Consider the following 12,354-nt stretch of genomic DNA (forward strand, 5'->3'; position numbering starts at 1 on the left):
CCAAGAAGAAAGTAGAAACAATCCGAAGTCTTTCCAGCAGAAAACAGTTTCACATGACGCACTGGGTACGTACAAAGCCGATGGCGGCCTGAAGGAGCAGCCCCAGGCCCCACTGCAGCTGTGAGCCCTCAACATGTCTGAACAGGAGCTGCCACACTCAGGAGGACTGAGAAACACAAAGCTGCGAGGGAACTGTGGAGTCAGAGCACACCTTCAGCGCTGTAGCCCAGGAGTGAGAGCCCCCACCGCCGCCCTGCACCTGCTGCTAGACACCCCAGAGCTGGAGACTGGACGCCAGCGTCCCCGCGACCTTGCCGGTCAGGGGAAAACAGGCCAGCGAGACCGCACCCATCTTCTTCCCATCTTCCAAATCTCCCGAGAATGCCGAACTGCAACGGCCAAACTCACATCCGGAACTGGAGCTCCAAGAGAGTTTGGGAAATTCATTTTTAACTTTTCAAAAGAGTTAGAACGAACCCCAAGTACCCAGGATCATTACCCAAGAGAGAGACTACAGTACAGGAGGGCAAGGATCCCGGGGTGGGGGGGCCTGGGAGACAGGGCAGAGCCCAGCGCCAGGGGCCAACCACGCACTAGCAAGGCAGCGAGGAGAGCCCTGACATGGCCTCTCGTCATTTCTTGGATGAACCCTGTGGCCCTTAAACGAAGAAATAAGGATCAGGTTTCTCTGTTCTAACCTCAGTGTGGCTGCACAGATTAACTTCAGCTAAGCTCACACAGGGCTGGAGAGGGTGTAGAGAGAAGGGAACCCTCTTGCACTGTTGATGGGAATGAAAATTGTTATAGCCATTATGGAGAACAGTATGGAGATTCCTTAAAAAACAAACAAACAAAAACTAGGAATAGAACTACCATATGACCCAATAATCCCACTTCTGGGTATATATCCTGAGAAAACCATAACGGAAAGAGACACATGTACCCCAGTGTTCATTGCAGCACTTTTTACAATAGCTAGGACATGGAAGTAACTTACATGCCCATCGACAGATGAATGGGTACAGGAATTGTGGTACTTATATACAATGGACTATTATTCAGCTATTAAAAAGAATGCTTTCGAGTCAGTCCTAATGAGGTGGATGAATCTAGAGCCTATTACACAGAGTGAAGTAAATCAGAAAGAAAAAGACAAGTATTGTATATTAACGCATATGTATGGAACCTAGAAAGATGGCATTGATGAGCCTATTTGCAGGGCAGCAATGGAAACACAGACATAGGGAACAGCCCTGTGGACACAGTGGGGGAAGGAGGGAGTGGACAAGTCAAGAGAATAGTATGGAAACATACACATTACTAAATGTAAAGTAGGCAGCCAGCGGGAATTTGCTGTATGACTCAGGGAACTCAAACTGGGGCTCTGTGACAACCTAGAGGGGTGGGATGGGGTGGGAGAAGGAAGTGGGGTTCAGGAGGGAGGGGACATATGTATACGTGTGGCTGATTCATGTTGTTGTATGGCAGAAACCAACACAATATTGTAAAGCAATTATCCTCCAATTAAAATACAAAAACAAAGAAAGAAGGAAAGAGAAAAAAATTTTTAACGACTATTCTGTATCAAGTGGCTGCCGTTATTAGCCATGCACGGTGCTGAGTGCTTCATGCACTGCCCTGTATCAGATATTTTGCAGCAACCCTGTAAGGTGGAGACTGTTACTGCTGTGGTTATTGTTAGTTACGATCTTTTTCTGTTTTTGGCTGTGCTGGGTCTTCACTGGGCTTCCCTGGTGGCTCAGATGGTGAAGAATCCGCCCTCAATGCAGGAGACCTGGGTCTTCACTGCTGCCCGGGGGCCACTCTCTAGTTGTGGTGCACAGGCTCTAGGCACATGGGCTTCAGTAGCTGAGGCCCGCAGGCTCATATGTTGCAGCTCGAGGGCTCTCAAGCCCAGGCTGCATAGTTGTGGCGCACAGGCTAAGCTGCTCTGGAGCCTGCAGGATCATCCCAGCTCGGGGATCGTCCCATGTCTTCTGCACTGGCAGGCGGATTCTTTATCACTGAGCCACCATGGAAGCCCCTGTTGGTATTATTTAAGAGGTGATGAAACTGAGACTCAGAGGGGTTTTGTAACTTGGCCAAGGTCACACAGCAAGTGAATGACAGAACCAGGATTAGAACCCATATATTGAACCACGGTATGACATTGGCTACCGCGATTCCTCTTTGATGTTCTTTTTAAATAAGAAAACAGATCTGTACATCCCAAGTGCTGTTTGTTTGGAAGACAACTGTTCCCAAATATGGGATGCATGGGGACGTAAATAATAAAAGGAATCCTTCGTGGGGGAGGAGCTGGAATCTACAGGACTAAACGGTGCCTGTGCTCCTGTCAAAGCTAAGATTCCGCTCTATAAGCACGCCTACTTCCCCCCGCTAAAAAGCCACTGGAACCATAGCCTTGCTGGGAGTGACTCCCACCAGGTCAGGGTCTGGGGGAGGGAGGGATACTGCTTCTTGGAAGATGCTCTGTGACCATCCCCGAAGCAATCTACAGTCCCAGTGTTGCTATAGCAACTCGCATCTGCATTATTTCAATGAAACAGAAGAAGCGTCTTCCATCTCTAGGCTACTGTGGCTTTGAAAAGTGATTCGTTCAATCAGCAAGTATTTCAAAGTGTCATCCAGGGGTGGCAAATTCAAATGCTTATAGGATCAGACTGATAACATAAAGGAGTTCGTTTAAAAGGCTGGCCAGGGGTTTAATCAGAGAATTAGGAGCAGTAAGGCCCTAGAGAGCATGCACACGTCCCCATCTGTAAGAGCGGCCATTTCAGTCCAGCCCCTCATCTCTCTGCTGGAATGTAATCCCACTGTTACTGGATCTTCAGATTTGTTGAAAGTTGAGAGTTGGATTTTTATGTGAAATCTTTCCATTTTGAAACACTGGCAACAAATTCAAGATTTGGAGTTGGGCTTCTGAGTACTGTTGTGCAGGTCATATGCTGCAGAACTCTGGGCTCACTCAGTTCAGTTCAGTTCAGTTCAGTTCAGTCGCTCAGTCATGTCTGACTCTTTGCGACCCCATGAATTGCAGCACGCCAGGCCTCCCTGTCCATCACCAATTCCCGGAGTTCACTCAGACTCACATCCATCGAGTCAGTGATGCCGTGCAGCCATCTCATCCTCTGTCGTCCCCTTCTCCTCCTGCCCCCAATCCCCCCCAGCATCAGAGTCTTTTCCAATGAGTCAACTCTTCGCATGAGGTGGCCAAAGCACTGGAGTTTCAGCTTTAGCATCATTCCTTCCAAAGAACACCCAGGGCTGATCTCCTTTAGAATTGACTGGTTGGATCTCCTTGCAGTCCAAGGGACTCTCAAGAGTCTTCTCCAACACCACAGTTCAAAAGCATCAATTCTTTGGCACTCAGCTTTCTTCACAGTCCAACTCTCACATCCATACATGACCACTGGAAAAACCATAGCCTTGACTAGATGGACCTTTGTTGGCAAAGTAATGTCTCTGCTTTTGAATATGCTATCTAGGTTGGTCATAACTTTCCTTCCAAGGAGTAAGCATTTGGGCTCACTAGTCTTAAGTAAATTCAGAGCAAACTGTGCAGCTATATATGTGTAATCCCATCACATCAAGGAGCCAAATCTAGCTTGTGGGTCACAACTTGCCAATTCCAACTCTCTAATCCAGCCTTAGAGGTTTGGCTAAGTTAATGATTGTCCAACTATCCAGTATAAGCCACGAAAAAACGACGATGATAGTAGTATTCGGGAGCTTTCCAGGTGGCTTAGTGGTAAAGAATTCATCTTCCAATGCAGGAGACGCAGGTTCAATCCCTGGGTCAGGAAGATCCCCTGAAGGAGGAAGTGGCAACCCCTTCCAGTATTCCTGCTTGGAGAATCCCATGGACAGAGAAGCCTGGCGGGCTGTAGTCCATGGGGTTGCAAAGAGTCGGAACATGATTGAGCACGCACACACGCACGCACAGTAGTATCCAGTGAGATGAAAGAGTGTTCACCATATATTGATGAATGGAAAAAGCAAGCGACAAAACCATGGACAGAGTACAAGCTCAATTTTTGAAAATAAAAATGTATATGCTGCTTTAGAAAATCTGGAAGGATACACCCCCAGCTGGAATAAAAATTCTGTCTTGAGGTGTAGTACTGGATCATTTTTATCCTCATCTTCTTTATCTCTGCTTTTTAAATTCTTTTATGATGGTGAGTATGTACCTTCAGACTTCCCCAGTAGCTCAGCAGTAAAGAATCCGCCTGCAATGCAGTTCGATCCCTGGGTCAGGAAGATCCCCTGGAGGAGGAAATGGCAATCCATTCCAGTATTCTAGCTTGAAAAATTCCATGGACAGAAGAGCCTGGTAGGCTGCAGTCCACGGGGCTGCAAAGAGTTGGACACGACTAAAGTGACTGAACACAGACAGACACACAGACATGTTGGCGAGTAATCCTTACACAATGAAAAAGTTTAAGTTCATTTCAAAATTTGTTTTTAAATGGCATCAAAGCTTTTTCCCTAGCAAAACAGTGGGAAGTGGGGTTGTGGTCAAAAACAGGGGTTCCCAAACTCAAAGTGAAAGTGAAAGTGAAGTCGCTTAGTCGTGTCCGACTCTTTGCAACCCCATGGACTGTAGCCTACCAGCCTCCTCCATCCATGGGATTTTCCAGGCAAGAATACTGGAGTGGGGTGATGTTTCCTTCTCCAAACATATGGTCAAATACAGGGGTTCCCAACCTCAAACATGTGTCAGCATTGACCTAAGGGCATGTTTAAATACAGACCCCACTTACCCACCCTGGGGATACTAGGACTCAATAGGCCAATGACTGGGCTGTGGAGTCCGCCTTTCACCAATTCCCAGGTGATGCTCAAGTTCACAAGCTCATGCAGGGCCTGGACCACACCCACCAAGAACCAGTGGGAAAGAGCAAGACTAGGCTCTACCCTCTGAAAAGACCTCCTTATCAGGGTGTCTAAGAATTCCTCCATCAACCTGCTAAAAATGCAGATTCTGGGATGATCCTCAAAGACAGTGACTACTGGGGGGGGGTCTGAGCTGGGGCCTGGGAATCTGCATTTTAGCAAATATGCTAGATGGTTCTGCTGTGGGTGCCAGGGGACACCCTTGAGAAGCACAGCACTCTTTTGCAGTGCCAGCTCATTTGGGTGATACCCATTTACTGGTATGCAGTGGGCTCCTGCTGTGTGCCCAGCACTGTGGCAGGAACTGGACAGACCCATATGCCACACCCCTCCCTCCAGGGGCGGTCCTGGGGGCGGAAGGAGCAAGCACCCAGTGGCAGCCTCCTGCTGAGGCTGATTAGCGACGTGTGGGGAGACACGAGGCAGGCCCCTGGGCAGCGAGTGTCCTGGGTCCAGAGGGAGGCAGCCTGGGGCTGGGCACCAGGAGCGCGTGCGGACACTCCTCATGATCTTTCAAACCAACGATTCGCTCTCAATGGCAACCAGCTCCACTTCAGTCAGTGTTTGACCATCGAGCTCAAAATATGTGCTGTTAGGGCGCAGGAAAAGGCGTTCAGCACTGCTAATTATTATTAGAGAAACAGATAAAAGCTGCAAGATATCCCCTCATACCAGTCAGAATGCTGCTGCTAAGTCGCTTCAGTCATGTCCAACTCTGCGCGACCCCATAGACGGCAGCCCACCAGGCTCCCCCGTCCCTGGGATTCTCCAGGCAAGAACACTGGAGTGGGTTGCCATTTCCTTCTCCAATGCATGAAAGTGAAAAGTGAAAGGGAAGTTGCTCCGTCGTGTCCGACTCTTAGCGACCCCATGGACTGCAGCCCACCAGGCTCCTCTGTCCATGGGATTTGCCAGGCAAGAGCACTGGAGTGGGATGCCATTGCCTTTTCCAATGCATGAAAGTGAAAAGTGAAAGGGAAGTCGCTCCGTCGTGTCCAACTCTTCGCGACCCCGTGGACTGCACCCTACCAGGCTCCTCCATCCATGGGATTTTCCAGGCAAGAGTACTGGAGTGGGGTGCCATCGCCTTCTCCGACCAGTCAGAATGGCCATCATCAAAAAGCCTACAAATAACAAATGCTGGAGAGGGTGTGGAGAAAAGGGAACCCTCCTACACTGTTGGCAGGAATGTAAACTGATCCAGCCACTATGGAGAACAGTATAGAAGTTCCCCAAAAAAACTACAACTAAAACTACCATATGACCCAGCAATCCCATTCCTGAGATATATCTGGAGAAAACCATAATCTGAAAAGATACGTGCACCCCTATGTTCATAGTAGCACTATTCACAACAGCCAAGACATGGAAGCAACCTAAGTGTCCATCAGTGGATGAAGAGATGAAGATGTGGTGTATATACACAATGGAATGGTACTCAGCCGTAAAAAAGAACAAAATAATGCCGTTCGCAGCAACATGGGTGCAACTAGAGACGATCATGCTAAGGGAAACACGTCAGAAGCAGGAAGACAAACACCCTATGGCAGCGCTTTCACATGGAGTCTAAAATATGCCACAAATGAGCTTATCTACAAAACAGAAACAGACTCAGACACAGAGAGCAGCCGGCTGCCAGGGGGAGTCGGGGACGGAGGGAGCGGGAGTCGGGGGTTAGCAGATGTAAACCATTACACACAGAGCGGATAAACAAAGTCCCACTGTTTGAGAACAGGGAACTATATTTAACATCTGTGTAAACTGTAATGGAAAAAGAATATGGAAAAGAATGTATGTACAGGTATAACTGAGTCGCTCTGCTGCACAGCAGAAAAGAATACGACATTGTAAATCAACTATATTTCAATTAAAAAAAAAAAACACGCCGTTAGGCAGCAGCCTGGCTGTCTGTCCTGGGCAGGGCCTCTGAGCATCTGCTCACAGCTCTTCCAAGCTTCCGCAGCCCCGTCCCTTCGTCATACTTCAAAGTCCACCTGTCCAGGGGGGCCCTCTCTGTCCCTCCTCCCTGCCCTTGCTTGGTGAATTCTTTTGTGTCTTTGTTTTTAAAATGTTTTGAAACTTCTATATTCCAAAACAGACAGGAGATCAGAGAAAACCACCTGACGAATCCCCAGGTGCCCGTGACACAGGTGGTCCCATTGCGCGGATTTTCTTCAGCTCTCTTTGGAATAAATGAACCAAACAGACACAGCCCGAGCCTCGCTCTGACCCTCCGTTTCCCTGAGGCCCCCCTCCCCCTGGCTTACCCATTCTCACGGCATTTGATGTATTTTTAATCATGGGTGTGTATGCATAACCAACAGATCGTGTTATTTAGCCTGAAAGTTTACCTCTGATGTTACCACTCTGTACCCTCATTGCTTTGCAAGTTGCCTTTCGCGCCCACCTTTATGTTGGGAGACTTATCGGAAAGACCAGTTTGTCTTGCCTGTGCGTGCTGTCCACGGCTCTGCATGTCCTCAGCGGTGCCATCAGACACAGGCCTGCGGGGGTGAGCCCAGGGCGTATAACGTCTGCGCTACTTTTCTTGGCTTTACCAGACATAACCCATAGCAGGCTGTGAGTCCTCGGTTCCTCCCTCATCCCCCAGCTGCCGGGCAGCTCCCCCAAACCAGAGTTGGCTGGTGCTGGGCCCCCCTTCCAGATCCTGGGCAAAGACAGGCAGAACTGCCCCCTCCCCAGGCTTGCAGCGTGCACTTTGAGGGACGTGCAAGTCTCGGAAGGCCGAGTCCTCACCTGAGCTTCGACTCTCTGGTGCAGCTCTCAGCCTTAGGGCCAACCTGCCCTCTCCTGCCCCATCCCGAGGGAGCCGCGGGGTCCCCTGGCCAGCCCAGCCTGGGGGCACACTCCAGCCTCTGCAGCAGCATCCCAGAGATATCTTAAAAATCTTCCAGAGGCAATGATAAGAGAGAAGAAATCAGGCTGTGGGTTTGAGCCCCCAGAGGTGGACTAGCTGGACAGGTGGGAGGGACTGGTAGACAGGAAGATGAGGTACATCCCTGCCCTTTGGCAGAGCCAGAGGTAGGAGCTGGGGGAGGGGAGGAAGCCCGTGGGCCCTCTGCCTGGTTGAGCGCGAGCCAAGTCTGACCCTGCTCTAAGCGGGCTCGGGTTCTGTGTGGGGCTCGGAGGGCGGGCAGAGGCACACCTGCCCCAGGGGCGCCCCACTCGTGTACTATTGGCTGAGCACCCCCTATGTGCAAGGCCCTGGGGACAGCGCCCTGCCCTTGAGAGGGTCACAGTGAGTGGGGAGGGGAGGAGTAAATGAGAGCAGAGTTTCCTAAGCCTCCTGGAACAAACGATCACGACTGGGGCTTCAAACAACAGAAATCTAGGCTCTCGCCGTCTGGAGGCTGGAAGTCTGAAATGGAGGTGTCAGTGGGACCAGGCTCCCTCCAGAAATCAGCAGCTCTGGGAGAGTCCTTCCTGCCCCTTCCAGCTCCCGCGGCTCCACGCGTCCTCGGCCTGTGACTGTCTCCCTCCACTTCTCACAGCCTCCCTCTGCTTTCTCTCATAAGGGACGCCTGGCCTCGGCTTCAAAGCCCACCCTAAATCCAGGATGGTTCACCTGGAGATCCTTAACTAATTACAGCTCAGTTCAGTTGCTCAGTCATGTCTGACTCTTTGCGACCCCATGGACTGCAGCACGCCAGGCTTCCCTGTCCATCACAACTCCCAGAGCCTATTCAAACTCACGTCCATCGAGTCAGTGATACCATCCAGTCATCTTATCCTCTGTCGTCCCCTTCTCCTCCTGCCTTCAATCTCTCCCAGCATCAGGGTCTTTTCCAATGAGTCTGTTCTTCACATTAGGTGGCCAATGTATTGGGGTTTCAGTTTCAACATCCAATAAATATTCAGGACTGATTTCCTTTAGGATGGACTGGTTGGATCTCCTTGCAGTCTGAGAGATTCTCAAGAGTCTTCTCCAACATGACAGCTCAAAAGCATCAATTTTTTGGTGCTCAGCTTTCTTTAGAGTCCATCATTCACATCCATACATGACTACTGGAAAAACCATAGCTTTGGCTAGATGGGCCTTTGTTGGCAAAGTAATGTCTCTACTTTTTAATGCGCTGTCTAGGTAGGTCATAGCTACCCCTTCAGTGAGCCTATTTCCAAATAAGGTCCTGCACACAGGTTCTGGGGGCTTCCCAGGTGACTCTAGGGGTAAAGAACCCACCTGCCACTGCAAGAGATATAAGAGATATGGGTTCAATCCTGGGTTGGGAAGATTCCCCTGGAGGAGGGCATGAAAACCCATTCTAGTATTCTTGCCTGGAGAATCCCAGGGACAGAGGAGCCTGGCAGGCTCCAGTCCATGGGGTTGCAAAGAGTCAGACACGACTGAGCTACTTCACACATATGCACAGGTTCCGGGGCACAGGTGTATTAATATCTTCGGTGGACCACTACTCAACCAACCCCACAGGATATGGGGGACCTTCCTGAAGAAGCAGGTCAGAGCAGGAGCCCATCTTTCTAGAGGGAGAGGGTGGGTGTTCAGACAGAGAGGAGGAAGGGTGCCGGATAGGGATCAGGGGTCCGAGGAGGAAGTGGACAGAGTCCCGAGTGAAGGGACAAGCAGGGCTCCTGGCCGACCCCGCCCTCAACCATTGGAAAATTTCCACTTGATCCCAGAGCGGTGAGGCACTGAGGGGCAGGGGTTAGCAAAGGACTAGGATGTAGCTGTAACTGGCGAGCGAAATTCCCTTCTAAGTTTAGGGTGGGCTTTTCTGATGGGCTAGACGAGCCATGAGAAGGAAGCTGAGGTGCAGCCTTCCTGGCTGGCCACCCCCGACCCCACTCAGCCTGAGGGCAGAGCTCCCTCCCGTCTCTCAGTCTCTCTTGAGTCATGTCCTGGCAGCCAACCTTTTTTGGCTCTGTAGGCACCTCTCTTCTGTGACTCACTAAAAAGCAGGGAACAGGAAGCAGCAGGGAGATGAGAACAGGGACAGCACATCCTGGGGGTGGGGGCAGTGGGAGGCCCCCTACCCCCACCATGGCGGCACCTGGGGCTGGGCAACCCCCTTGCCAGCCTCAGATAGCCCCCTGGAGAGTAAAGGTCCGTGGCGAGGCTGGCAAAGTTGAGAAGCAGAAGCCTCCCCTTAGGGATCAATCAGCAAAGAGCACTAATACCCCCCACCTCCCACACCTTCACCACCTCCCTCCCCCCAAACCCCTGGAGGGCACAGCCGTCACTAGCACAGCAGCTATTGGCTGGTTTCCACGTAGATCTCCTCTGCCCTCCACCAGCCCCGTGCAAGTCCCCAGAGCACGAGGCATGGGCCTAGCACAGGGCCTGGTCACAGCAGGAAAGGTGCTTTTTCAGGAAAGGGGGCACGGGTCTTGGCACTCCTCCTGCTGAGAGGTGGGGTCAAGACCCCTTCCCTTGAATGTGAGGGGGGGGATGATCATGACCACCTCCTCCTAAAGTCCAGTGGAAATGCTGCCATGTAACCCTGGAGACTTGGTCAGAAAAGGACACACAGCCGCACCTGGGTGCCCTGGGATGCTCCCTCTGGGGAATACTGGCTGCCATGCAAGCCCACAGCCCTTAATGAAGTTAAGGTCCATATGCACAATGAAATGCTACGCAGCCATCCCAAGGAATGAAATAATGCCATCTGCAGCAACACGGATGGACCCAGAGGTTATCGTACTAAGTGAAGTGAGCCAGACAGAGACAACTATCATTATGTGGAATCTAGATTATGACACCGATGAACTTATTTATGAAACAGTAACAGACTCACAGACACAGAGAACAGACTTGTGGTTGCCAAGGGCAGGGGAGGGAGGGATGGAGTGGGAGTCTGGGGTGAGCAGAGGCAAACTGTTATGTATAGAACAGATTAAAAGCAAGGCCCTGCTCATAGCACAGGAAACTAAATGCAATGTCCTGTGTTAAACCATAAGGGGAAAGAATATGAAAAAGAATATATGTGTGACAATCATTTTTCTCTATAGTAGAAATTACCACAACATTGTAAATCTACTATATTTCAATAAAATACATTTAAAACGTTTTTTAAAAGGTCACAGTCTGATACACTGTGGCACGAGGATGTGCTGGGTGCACTCAGCCACAGACTGGCCTTGGCTGCTGGCCGAGGGCCATGTGAGACAGCCAGTTTGAGCATCCAGGCCAGTTGATCCAGCCACAGCCAAAGGAGAGACCCTGCTAGTGAAAATCGCCCTGCTGAACCCTTCCTAAATCCAGTTCTACAAATTCAAGGGCCAAACAACACAGTGGTTGGTTTACACCATTCAGTTTGGGGGAACCCGGAATAGCTACTGAATGTCCAGTGTGTCAAGTAATTAAGAGTCTGTAAGCAAGGAGGTTCGAGTACCCAGAGCTTCACCCCAAGACCTGCCAGACCCTGAGGAAGGCCAGACTAGGGCGCCCATGCCCTGGGCAGCGTTGGGAGCAGCTGGATGGAATCAGCTCCAGGCAGCACTACCAGATGCCTTCCGGATGCTGGTTATGGTGGTTGAGGGGGCGGGGGCGGTGGAGTTGGGGGCTTCCCTGGTGGCTCAGAAGGCAAAGAATCTGCCTGGGATGCAGGAAACCCAGTTTCTATTCCTGGATTGGGAAGATCCCCTGGAGAAGGGAATGGCAACCCACTCCAGCATTCTTGTCTGGAGAATCCCACGGACAGAGGAGCCTGGTGGGCTACACTCCATGGGGTCGCAAACAGTCAGACACGACTGAGTGAACAACACCTTCACTCTTGACGACATAAAGGCAAGGTCTCTCTGCCCTTGAGGACATCAAGATCCCATCAGCCAAGTTCTGAAATCCCAGCAAAGGCCTGAGCTGCAGTCATCAACTAGAACCCCAGCTCCCTGACACATAAACCCAGCTCCACCCTCTCTGCCCTGCTTGGCAAACATCCCCCCCCACTCCCCCCCCCCCGGAGCCTTTGTCCCTGGTCTCCTTTTCCCTAGACCCCTTAGCCGGCTTCCCTCCTCCCCTTCACACCTCAGGTGTTACCTCCTCGGAGAAGCCCTCCTTGATGCCCCTAACCAGCCCCAGTGCCTGTATAATTTTTTTCCTGAGGGGGTTTATCTACATGTGTAATTATCTAAGCTCTCCGACCAGCGCTAAAAGCCAGGAAGCCAGAGACCTACTTTGGCTCCCTCTGTTCTATGTTTAGGAAAAACTGGGGCACCCAGAGCTGTCAAGACTGAGTGGCAGGCCTGACGGGATGACAACCGAGCCCTGTCACACATCCCCATAATCCTCACCGCTCCTTAAGGATTTCACGGATGAGGAAGCTGAGGCTCAGAGAGGTTAACCAACCTGCCCAATGTCGCCCAGCCGTAAGCAGAGGAGCCTGGCTGAGGACGGGCCCCGGGCCGCCTCAGCCTTTGCCCACATCTTGCAGGATTCCTTCCTGGTCTCCCCGCACC

Source organism: Capra hircus, chromosome 18 (assembly GCF_001704415.2).
Source record: "Capra hircus breed San Clemente chromosome 18, ASM170441v1, whole genome shotgun sequence".
In the NCBI taxonomy this organism is placed as follows: Eukaryota; Metazoa; Chordata; class Mammalia; order Artiodactyla; family Bovidae; genus Capra; species Capra hircus.